At 48.3% G+C, this 11,992-nt stretch overlaps 1 pseudogene; it reads right to left on the reverse strand.

Annotated features, from left to right (window-relative positions):
• Positions 1 to 6,117: 6,117 nt before the first annotated feature.
• Positions 6,118 to 11,401, reverse strand: LOC129401835 (protein Wiz-like; annotated as a pseudogene).
• Between the last annotated feature and the right edge of the window lie 591 nt (positions 11,402 to 11,992).

Here is an 11,992-nt window from a genome sequence, read left to right on the forward strand (position 1 = left end):
ATTTAAAAAAAAAGGAGAGAGAGCAAGAAGAAAAGTGCCTACCCTAGACGGATGCTGAGGGTCTGTAGGGAGCCAGAGCACATGGAGCAAAGATGGCGCCGACATCCGGCTGCCCTAGGTAATAAATAACCTCCAGAGCGCGGCCCCGGCATCGCCCCCCATGGGGTGATTGGAGGACAGCCAACTGGCGAGCAACACGTCAGAAGTGAGGGGTCTTCTCTATAAAAAGGACATCGCTCTGAGGGTCGGGGCCTTCCTCCCCCCACTGGTGTACGTGTGGAGATCTCCAATAAACTTGCTGCAGAAGGACCCTCAACCGGTGTCGTCTCTCTTTGCTGGCGAAGGGAAACCGCGACAACGCGATTTACAAGGGTCGGGCTGGGAGTTGGGAGATACTGGTTGGGAAACAGAAGACCTTGGTGGTGGTAAATGTGCACTGGTGGAGTATGGGTGCTGCATCATTGTATAATGGAAACTCAGTTATGAACTGCTTTGGAATGATCTATCTCCCGGATATTCAATTTACAAAAAAAAATTAAGTAATGTAGAGTTCATGCCCTGTTGCAACAATGTTGCAGTAAGGTTTGGTTAGACAGTCTGAGGCATTTAAGGTACGCATGCGAAAGAAGTTTTCTGGGAAGGCCTAAGATTATGGGATGTTGTACACCAACAACGCCCTATAAAATGGACTTAATCGATGGCTGAAAAATATCAGTACTCCTATATAAAAAATAAAGACACTGAGTAGCTCAATTTTCCTCATCCCAGTAAAATTGAAGTTATTCCTGAAAAATAGATGGTTTTTTTGAAGTAATGTGAGCAAATATCAAGTAAAGAATTGACTATTCTAGACAATCTACAAACATTGGGAAAAGGGGCCAGCAGTGGCATGAGGTGTGGGGAGAGACCAGGATGAGTGATAGTGGGTAATTTTTGATTCAACCTTAGCCAATCTTTGGGATCAGAACGTTAGTCCAGCGGGGATGGAGTTTGTCTGACACAGCTGACCCATGTTCTATCCTTGGCATCCCACAGAGTTCCTTGTGCACCACTAGGAGTAATTCCTGAGTGCAGAGCCAGGAGTAACCCCTGAGCATCACTGGTTATGGCCCAAAAACAAACACAATGCTCTGAAATCCAGAAGTAATTCTTCTCTAGTCACTTAAAACCCCAAAGAATGGTGCTCTGTTCAGCTCTATGGGGGTCTTATCAGGATCGACATAACTAGGAACACTGTTGTTCAACGGATTCTGGGGGAACCCATCAAAAACTAACACCTCTGGGGCCAAATGATAGTACAGCAGGAGCAGCTTGCCTTGTGTGCAGCCAAGCAGAGGTCAATCCCCAGCATCCCCTAGGGTCCCCTGAGCACTGCCACGAGTAAGTTTTGAATAAAGAGCCACAAATAAACCATGAGCATCGCCAACTATGGCCTCAAAACAAAAGCAAATTAGAAAGAACAGACTTTGTTGGTGCTGACTGTGTTGATATGCATTTAGGAAATGTACTAGCAAGGGGTTCCACATAAAAAAAATGCCTAAAGAAGATCTAGAGGGGCCTGGAGTGGGTAGGGCATTTGCCTTGCAAATTCCCAGCATCCCATATGGTCCCCTGAGCACCGCCAGGGGTAATTCCTGAGTGCAGAGCTAGGAGTAACCCTTGTGCATCACCAGGTGTGACCCAAAAAGCAAAAAAAAGAGGGGCTAGATTTATAGTACAGTTTGGAGAGCATTTGCCTTGCACGCAATCTATCCAGGGTCAATTCTCAGCATACCATATAGTCCCCTGGACACTGCCAGGAATAACCCCTGAGCATCCCTGGGTGTGACCCAAAAAGCAAAAAAATAAAAATAATGCCTAAAGAGCAGCCTGACAAATTGCCTAACAAAAATGGACTCCAAGGTGGGCCAGAGCAATAGTATAAAAGGGAAGGGGCTTTCCTTGGACATGGCTGACCCAGGTTCAATTCCCCAACATCCCATATGTTCTCTGAACATTACCAATGATGATTCCTGAGTGTAGAGTTAGGAGTAATCCGTGAACATCACCAGGTGTTGCTGTAAAAAACCCTTTTTTAAATGAACTGCAAGGCAATCACATCCTGAAACAGTTTAATTTTGTGGTAATTATCCTATGTAACTGTTTAAACAGCCATAAGGATGTACCACACATCATGAAAAGGATGAACAGAAAAAAAAAAGAAAGAAAAGGATTAACAGAGGCAAATGATGGGGAAAAAAGCACAACACTTTTCTTTTTTTGCCTTTGGAGGTCACACCCACTTCACTATCACTCATCTTTTGACAGGTTGAAGGGAAAAGTAATGAATAGCGATGTCATTCCATGTTGTAAACTCTAAGTATATTGTTTCTCTAATTAAATGAGACATGGAATTATGTAAGAAAGGCTATTGGATGTCCTAAGTAACACTTAAGTACAGCATATTGTAATTTGGTGTTATTTACTACAATTGAATTACACAAAGAAAGAACATTAAAAAACATCAGCCTGAGGGCTGGAGCAATCCCCAACTCCCCGCAACCAGCGATGTCCATGTTCCCTGTTGCGTTCATGACTGACAGGCATTCTCAGGTGATGGACAGAAGAGCAGACTACAGACTGACTGACAGAACACAACCTTTATTGAATATTAAACAGCGCTAATGTAGGGAAAGAGGGGACAGGGATAGAATGGAAACTATGCGTGGGAAGCACCAAGGAGGAGTTGAACACAGCGGAGTTTAACACTCATGGAGAATTGTGAGTGTCCCTGGGGAGTGAAGAGCCATGGGTGCACTGCAATGGGTGGCAAGTAACTCAAATAACATCCTCTCCAGCAAGGACATAAAATAGACTCATAGCCAAGCCATACTGCTTGTAATAGAGGGGCAATGATCACGCACAGCATATACATATTACGGGGGGACAGCGCCCATTCTGGGACTGCCCTGTGCTATCTCTGGAGTGGTGTCTCCCAAGCCCTGCCTCCTCCAGGAGAATCCCAGGATCTTTAATCAACAGGGTGGCACCTTCCAAATGACTTGGAAACAGTGCCTGCAGAAACCCAACAAACAATGATACCTTGCCTTGCACCAGGTGACAAGAATTTAATCCCTAGCACCACATACAGGTCCCCAAGTACCACCAGGTATAATTCCTGAGCCAGTGAAAGCCCTGATCATCAAAGGGTGTTACCCAAATAGCAAGAAATCCATAATCCTGATCAAAATGAAAATTAGAGTCATACAAATGAGGTCTGGAGCTATAGTACAGTGAGTAGGGCATTTGTCTTCCATGCAGCCAACCGGGTTTGATCCCCAGCATCCCATATGGTCCCGCCAGCACGCCAGAAGTAATTCCTTAGTGCAGAGGCAGAAGTAACTCCTGAGCACTGCCGGTTGTGACTCAAAAAAAAAAAAGTCATCCAAATATTCCTATATTCTGGAATCTGAGAGTTACACTTTTCATGCTCATCAGATATTGATAAATGTAGATAGCAATTTATGACATATAGAAATAAGTAAGCAGGGCTGAAATGATAGTATAGCAGGTAAGGTGTTTGCCTTGCACATGGCTGACACATGTTCAATCCCAGGCATCCCAGATGCTACCCCAACCCAATGGTATTAATTCTTTAGTGCAGAGCCAGGTGAAACCCCTAGCATGGCTATTTGTAACCCCCCAAAAAGCAATATATGCATATACACATATATATAGTCTAGAGATTCCATCAATATTCCGGATGATATTTTTATCCTTATGTATTGTCATTTAGTCCTTGTTTTCCTAAGTCAATTCAGACTTGATTGTTCCACAATAAATCCCAAATAGAGAGATGCGTTAGAGAAAAACAATTACTCTCCAAAAGCTGTCAGAGCTATTTGATCAGAGCATTAAGAACTTTTCAATTCTTCTGCGAGTAGCCAATTATCCCCAACTTTGTTTTCTGCTCTGCTCCTGCAGGACTCTGAGGACTCGGGCTGATGTAATGGGAAAGTTTCTGAAGTGAACACCTGAGGGGGACTTTCATTAAAAACTTTTATAAATTGGTCCTTTTGCAACTCAGACAGTAATTTGTGAGTCCATGGGCACATCAGAAAGTTTCCTGAGCTCCAAGTGACAGGGTGTCTGGGGACCAAGTCACTGGTGTTTTTATAGCCCTGGATGAACACAAAAGCATTCACCCGCAGCCTGGCAGAGGGTCCCGTCAACTTCGCCAGCCTCAGACTCAGTAAGTACCTCCTGTCTCTGCTCCTGTTTGAAGGAAGAAACAGGGATTTTTCTTTAGAAAATTTCTTTTCTATTGGGCTGGAGAGATAGTGTAGGGGGTAGGGAGTTTGCCTTGGACACAGCTGACCCGGGCTCCAACATCCCCGACATTCCATAGTGTCCCTAGAGCACTGCCAGTATTTCCTTAAAGCCAAGCCAGGAGTGATCCCAGTGTCACTAGCGGTGACCCAAAATGACAAGAAAGAAAAGGAGAAGAAGAATTTATTTTTCCTGATCCTCTTTTTGTGGGACACGCTTTCTAATGCTAAACTCACCTGAGTTCCTATACTCACATTTCTTTATACTCATGATATTCTGGAGAAAAGTTTTTCTTCTTTATTTTGTTTTGTGCTTTTGAGTCACACCAAGTGATTCTGAGGGGTTACTCCTGCCTCTGCACGCAGGAATTACTCCTGGAGGTGCTCGGGGGACCCTAAGGGATGGTAACTGGTCAGCTGTGTGCAAGGCAAATAGGAATTACTGTGGTTGTGCTCAGGGGATACTGGGGATGGAATCCAGGTGGACTGCATGAAAGGCAAGTACCCTACCCACTGCACTATCACTCTAACCCCATAAATTTATGATTTTCTTCTGTGAAGTTTCAACCATATATTTTGTTACGCTTTGTATTCTACTGTACTTTCCCTTTTATTTAACTTTGGTTGTATGTGGGCCACACCAGCTGTGCTCAGGACTTACTCCTGATTCTGTGCTCAGGGTTCACTCCTGGTGGGTTCAGAGGACCCTATACAATGCCAGGGATTAATCCCAAATAAACCATGAGCAAGGCAAGCACCCTAGGCACTGGAATATTACTCTGGCCCCTTTGATTGCTCTTAATCTGCATTTTCAGTTAAAAATATTTTTTAAAACCTTATGGTGTCCAAAACTAGTTCTTAGAGTGACACATAGACCAATTTACTAAGCATATTGACATCCTCACTCATCACTTTCACAGCAACTCTCTTCTCCTTTCCACGAAGATTAAACTTTGTTTTCTGAGCTCAGTTTTTTTTTATTTATCTCCCCCCACCTCTTTATGCATTTCTCATTAATTGTTAAATTTTCTCCCAAATGCCTTTTCATATATTTTTTCTTATTTTCTATAATCTAATAACCAAACTTTAGAACAGTTGGGACTGGGACTGAAGCCACAGTGCAGCGGGGAGGGATCTTGCCATGCTTCCAGCTGACCCAGGTTAAATCCCCAAATCCCATAGGGTCACTGAGCCACCAGGATTGATCCCTAAGTGCAGAGCCAGGAGTAAGCCCTGAGCACTGCCAACTTCGCAATAAAAACAAACAAACCAACAAAGAGTATTAGGACTACCTTATCTAATTCAGCTTAAGGATTAATTTTAAGGTTGTTTGAGGTTAATTTTAATAAATGTTAGACGTTTTAATTTTGGTGAGAATTTTTCTACTACAATACCAGGTGTTCTGATTCATCAATGATTTATGTATTCAAATTTTTTTCTGCCTTACAGAAACATCTTTGTATGACTTTCAAAAATTTTGACCAAGAATTTCTTTCATCAAGTGAAATTATTTTTTTCAATTAGAATATTTTATCGAAGTAATAATGTTGAAAATCCTTTCCTTTGCAACTATTTTGTGAATTGTGTTGTCATAATATTTTTGGAGGTTTCAATTATTAACCAATGTAGGTCATTCATTCATAGTGAATCAAGAAATCTAACAATTTTTAATTTTCAACAATTATCTTTATTTCTTTGTCATGTGATGAAGATATAATGGAATAAAGTGAACTTACGATAGTTGATATATTCATACTTTTTTTTAATTCTCTACACAAAACGCGTTTTTAAAACAGTGATGAGCTATACATAGAAAGAAAGCAACAGAGAAAAGTGGGGAGGGCGGGTGTGGGGGAGCCCACCGCAACCCCTCCTGCCCAAGCCCCAAGGCTGGGGAACTTGACCTGGCAGGGGGCAGCTGTCAGCTCTGAGCTCTTCCTGCTGGGGAAGCCCCTGGGGGGCGTGGCCAGCAAGGGTTTCCATGGCCTCATGGCTCAGTAGGGGCTCCCGGCCTCCCCTGAGCAAACAGCGTGGCGGGACTTGGTCGCTCGACTCGGGAACTGGGGGACTCACGAGGTGCGTGCGTGCACGTGTCACGAGCGAGTAGGTCCACGGGGACAGGAGTGAGCCAGGACGGGGGGTCTTTGGGGGCTCTGGGAATGGCCATCGAAGGCAAGCGCAGCCCCACCTGGCTGCCCCCACGGGCCAGGGAACCCCCAAGCCCCAAGTGCTCTGCTGGGGGAGGGTGTCCCGGCTGCAGTGTGCCCGGCCCCCTGGGGACGGTTGGAGGCTCTGGCTTGCTCCTCTGGAAACGGAAAGGAAAGAGGGAGGAGAGGGTGCAGGAGGGTGTGGACTGCGCGCGTCAGGGCGCCTCGGCCACGGCCGTCTGTGCCTGCGGGGCGGGGGGCTCTCCGGGAGGGGCGTCCACTCTGGAGAAGCTCCTGTCCAGGATGCGCCGCGGCAAGTGCCGCGCCCCCTCCTCCTGGGTGGACAGCGGCCCCCGGAACTGCGCCTCGCAGAACCCGGCCCTGAGGGGACAGACGTTGCCCGCAGACTTGACGAGTGACGTCTGAGGGGGTCGTGGCCCCGGGGAGGGGCCGGCCGGACCCGGGGAGGGGGCTGCCGACCTCCTGTCGCGTCTGTCGCAGACCGCCAGCGTCCTCCCTGCCCGGGCCCCAGAGGCGCTGGCCGGGCGCGCTTGCCGGCGCTCACACTCGTTGCTGCTCGGCCGCTGGTGCTCCTCGGCCTTCCCCGAGCCTGGAGGGCCGAGGCCAGAGGCCGCTCGCTGCCACCAGCCGCGCGCCCAGCTCCAGCCCCGGCTCGCCACAGGCGCTGCGCCCCCCACAGCCAGGCCACCGGGGCCACCCCAGCGGCGGCCGCTCGTCACCCTCACGCCTGTGGCCGGCACCGCGGAGCTTCCTGGTGCAGGGACGGCCGCCCCGGATGGAGTTGCGATGGGCGCCCACCTTTGGGGGCCGCCGCTTGGTCCCCTCGCTCAGCGTCTCCATGGGGGCCTCATTCCCGCACCGCTCGGTCACCCCAAACTGCCTCAGGGGCGCCCGCCCGCGCGGGGCCGCCAGCGCCTTGCGGGTCTCAGAGTCGAGGCCGCGCAGCTCGCAGCAGGCGCCGGTGGGCGAGGGGGCGGCCTTGGCCGTGAAGGGCAGCTCGGTCTGGCGCGGGTCTTGGCCGTCACCTCAGGGGGCGGGCGGGGGTCCTCCCGCAGGGGCCGCCTGGGGGCCACGGAGCCTCGGGAGCCGCCGGCTGCCGCCTTGGCCCGGCTGAGGGGCGCCAGGATGAGCCCGCGGGGGGTGCGGCCCCGCCCAGCGCCCGGGGTGCCCGGCCGGCCCGCCGTGGGCACCAGCGGCAGGGCACTCTGCACGGCCCGGCCACCCGGGGAGGCCCGTCCTCCACCAGCGCAGGGGCAGGTCCCCGGCCCGCGGCTCCTTCTTGACGAGGCGCGGCTGGGGCTTCTGTCTGAGGGGCTCCCGCAGGGTGTCGGTGGGCGAGGCAGCGACAGACACTCGGTGACGCCCATCTGGCGCAGGGGCGAGCGTGCGCGGCCCGACAGGCCCTTGCGGTGCTTGAAGAACTCAGGGCAGAACTCACAGCGGATGTCGCGCGCCGGCTCGGGGCCTGAGGGCGGCGCGGGCGTGGGCGCGGGCGCCGGCTCTGGCTCGGCCTTGGGCCAGTCCCGCCTGCTCTGGGGTCCGGGCGGGGGCGCCCCGCCGCTGCCTTGCCTTCCGCTTTTGTCACTAGGTCCTGGGCGGTGGAGCGATCTGTTAGTACTTATGATCTAAATTGATAAGTTTGGCACCTTGTAGATTTGTTAGAATAACCTTGAATCAATGAGTTCTCCCTTAGGGGCTGGAGTGATAGCACAGCGGGTGGGGTGTTTGCCTTGCACGCGGCCGACCGGGGTTCGATTCCCTGCATCCCATAGGGTCCCCTGAACACTGCCAGGAGTCATTCCTGAGTGCAGAGCCAGGAGTAACCCCTGTGCATCGCCAGGTGTGACCCAAAAAAGAAAAAAATCATTCCCCCTTTATTTATAATTTGCATATTACAAGATTATTTTGTTTCTGTTTGGAGCCACACCAGGTGGCGCTCAGTGCTTACTCCTGACTTTGAACTCAGGAATTACTCCAGGTGGGGTTCGGGGACCGTAAGGGATGCCAAGGATCAAACCCTATCAGCTGCGTGCCAACCAAGCTCCCTCCCGGAACGCTGTGTTATCACTCTAGTCCCATGTGGAGATGATGGCTTGGTTGGTTGGATTTGCTTTTTGGGTCACATCTGGCAATGTTCAAGGGATACTCTTGGCTCCACACTCAGGAATTACTCTTGGGGTTGCTGGGGGACCTACGAAGTGCTGGGATCCAACCGGTCAGACACATGCAAGGTAAATACCCTCCCGGGTATATTCTCACTCCAGCCCCATGAATGAGATTTTTCAAGGAGAGAGCTGCCCGTCTCATTTGCCCTTTGGTAATCTGACTTATTTTGACAAATGTTAAGTCTTCGCTGCACTGTAGCACTGTCATCCTGTTGTTCATGATTTGCTCAATTGGGCGCCAGTAATGCCTCCATTTGTCTCTGTCTCGTGCTAGTGTAGCCCAATGGCATCTGCGGGCTCCAGGAACATGAAGTGAGGCCCGTTATTGTTCCTGTTTTGGGCATATCGAATATGCCAAGGGCATTACAGGCTCTGCCATAATGTTAAGTAAATTTTGTTAATATGTTTCCTAAAATGATGATATTCTACCATGTTTGTGAATTCCCTAATGGGCTTATGCTGTTTGCCTTGTATACCTTATTGCTTTTAGGCCACACCGGCTGTGCTCAAGGCTTACTCCTCGCTCTATGTCGGAATCACTCTGGCTGGGACTCAGAGGATATGTGGTACCAAGGGATCGAACCCAAGACAGCCGTGTTCAAGGCAAGTGTCCTCCCCGCTGTGCTATTGCTCCAGGCCTTTTTTTTTCTTTTTGGGTCACACCTGATAATGTACAGGGGTCACTCCTGGCTCTGCACTCAGGAACCGCCCCTGATGGTGCTCAGGGGACCCTATGGAATACTGGGAATCGAACCCAGGTCGGCCTCGTGCAAGGCAAATGCCCTACTGGCTGTGCTATTGCTCCAGCCCCGTGAAACCAATTCTTCTTAAAATAATCCTTTCCCTAACAGGAACCCCAAGATCAGGATAGTCCCTGAGGAAAACAGGTTTAGACCAGAGGGAAGCAGACAGGCATGTCCAGGCCAGAATAGAATAGCAAATTGACATGTAATCTATCCTTTAAGGGTGCTGCTGATTATTCATTTGAAATAACCGGGTCTCTGTCTTCATGCACCCCTTAATTGTGCCGTGTCTACTCACAGTGCTGAACGTGTCTGTCAACTTCAACAGCGGCTCACATGACAGGAACCAGGATGCTGGAGTGATATGGATGAATAAATGGCTGCTCTGTGTGCTATCTGTTTGGGTGAACCTAAAGCTTGGACACTCCTGATGTGTATTCCATTCTGTGTGACCGAGCTCGCTGGTCAGAGCTCTCAAATCAAACCGTTTTGGAGCACTGGAGGTAATGATACAAAAGATTCAGAAGAGAAATCTACAGAATCTGATGGTCCTGTGATTCTCTGAGACAGGATCTGGGGAGAGGCCAGAATGACTTCATGTAAAATGGAGATCCAATACTATGATTTATAAGACTAGAATGAGACCATGTATATGGGGCTGGAGCAATAGCACAGTGGTTGGGCTTTCGCCTTTCACTCGGCCGACCTGTGTACGATTCCTCCGCCCCTCTCAGAGAGCCCGGCAAGCTACTGAGAGTATGGAGCCCGCACAGCAGAGCCTGGCAAGCTAGCTGTGCGAATTGGATATGTCAAAAACAGTAACAATAAGTCTCTCAACGAGAAATGTTACTTGTGCCCGCTCGAACAAATCAATGAGCAACGGGATGACAGTGACAGTGACAGTGAGAATGAGACCAGAGAGATCGTTCATTGGCTAGGGCATTTGACTGGCATGTGGCCAACCAGAGTTTGATCCCTGGCACCCCATAGGGTGCCCTGAACACCAAGAAAGGTAACTCCTGAGTGCAGAGCCAGAAATAAAACCTAAGCATTCCTGGGTGTGATCCAAAAAGCCAAAGGAGAAAAAGTAAAAAGAACTGATTATCAGTTTCTGGAAAATATTATGGAAACACATGAAAGCTGTCAAGTTAAATAAAACCAATCTAAGCTACATATGACTTAAATATAAGAGGTTATATTTAACCTCTATGATTATATTTAACCTCTATGATATAAAATATATAATTGATTAAAAAATTACTTAACAAGATACTAACTTTACTTCTCTGGAAATAGCCAGCTGGAATAGTTTTACAAAAATGGAAACAACAGGAGTCAGAGATAGTACAGTGTGGAGGGTGCCTGCCTTGCACATGGCAGACCCGGGTTCGATCCCCTACATCTCATAGGGTCCTCACGCATACCAGGAGTGATCCCTGAGTGCAGAGCCAGGAGGAATCGATGTGTAATTCTGGTTGTGACTAAAACACAAAACAAATAGAAGCAATAATTCCTCCTAAATGATGTCAATAACTCTTTAAAAATTCTTTTCGCATTAATTCTTCATTTTATGAAAAATGACAGCGCTTTTACACATTCTACTGACATAATGGGTAAGTCACATTCACACCAGCATGTTGTGACACTTCTCTCAAGTTCACCAACCGATCTGTTATATATACTTTGTCTAGGTCCTCATCCAACGAACAAGGAAGTGATGGACACAGTAATTCTACAAGATACGGTTTGGGGAGTATTATTTTGCTTCCAATTCATGATTGGTTTTATTGGAAATTCAGTGTTGCTTATGCTATATGTCAAAACCATTCTGCAAAGAAATAAGCCAATAGATTGGATATTTACCCACTTAACTTTTGCCAATATGATGACAATTTTATTCCCCGGGATTCCGGAATTAATCTCTTTCTTTGGAATAAGAAATTTTCTGAGCGACGCTGGTTGTCAGGCAATTTTATTCTTTTACCGAGTGGGCCGGGGTCTTTCCCTCTGTACCACATCTTTCCTCAGTGTGTTCCAAGCCATTGTGATCACCAACAACCATGCTCAGTGGGCGTGGTTCAAATCAAACATCTACACATGCATTTCTTCTGCCTTCCTCTTTTTCTGGGTACTCAACATGCTGATCTATGCATGGCTTATCTTGATAGTGAAGGCCCCATTCAACATTACTGGAACTGAAGACTTTTATAACCAAAACTACTGTATAGCACGTGATGCTGAGAGGAATGGAGTGTTTGCATTCCAGGGAATAATGACTATAAGAGACCTGCTATGTGTGTTCCTCATGATCTGGACCAGCGTGCACATGGTAAAGTTCCTCTTCACCCATCGCAAGAATGTCCAGCACATCCGTAGGCACAGTCTCTGCCCACAGTCCTCTCTTGAGATCACGGTCACCCACACCATCCTGGTCCACGTGAGCTGCTTTGCTTCTTTTTACTGTATCAACTGCTGCCTTACTGTTTATGTATCACACCGTCATGATATACGAAGGTTAGGAAACATCACTGTTTTTGTGTCTTCCTGCTATCCAATGATCTGTCCTGTCTTGCTGCTAAAAAACCTTCGAGGCCCCTTCCTGAACTACA

The sequence above is a fragment of the Sorex araneus genome, chromosome 2, assembly GCF_027595985.1.
Source record: "Sorex araneus isolate mSorAra2 chromosome 2, mSorAra2.pri, whole genome shotgun sequence".
NCBI lineage: Eukaryota > Metazoa > Chordata > Mammalia > Eulipotyphla > Soricidae > Sorex > Sorex araneus.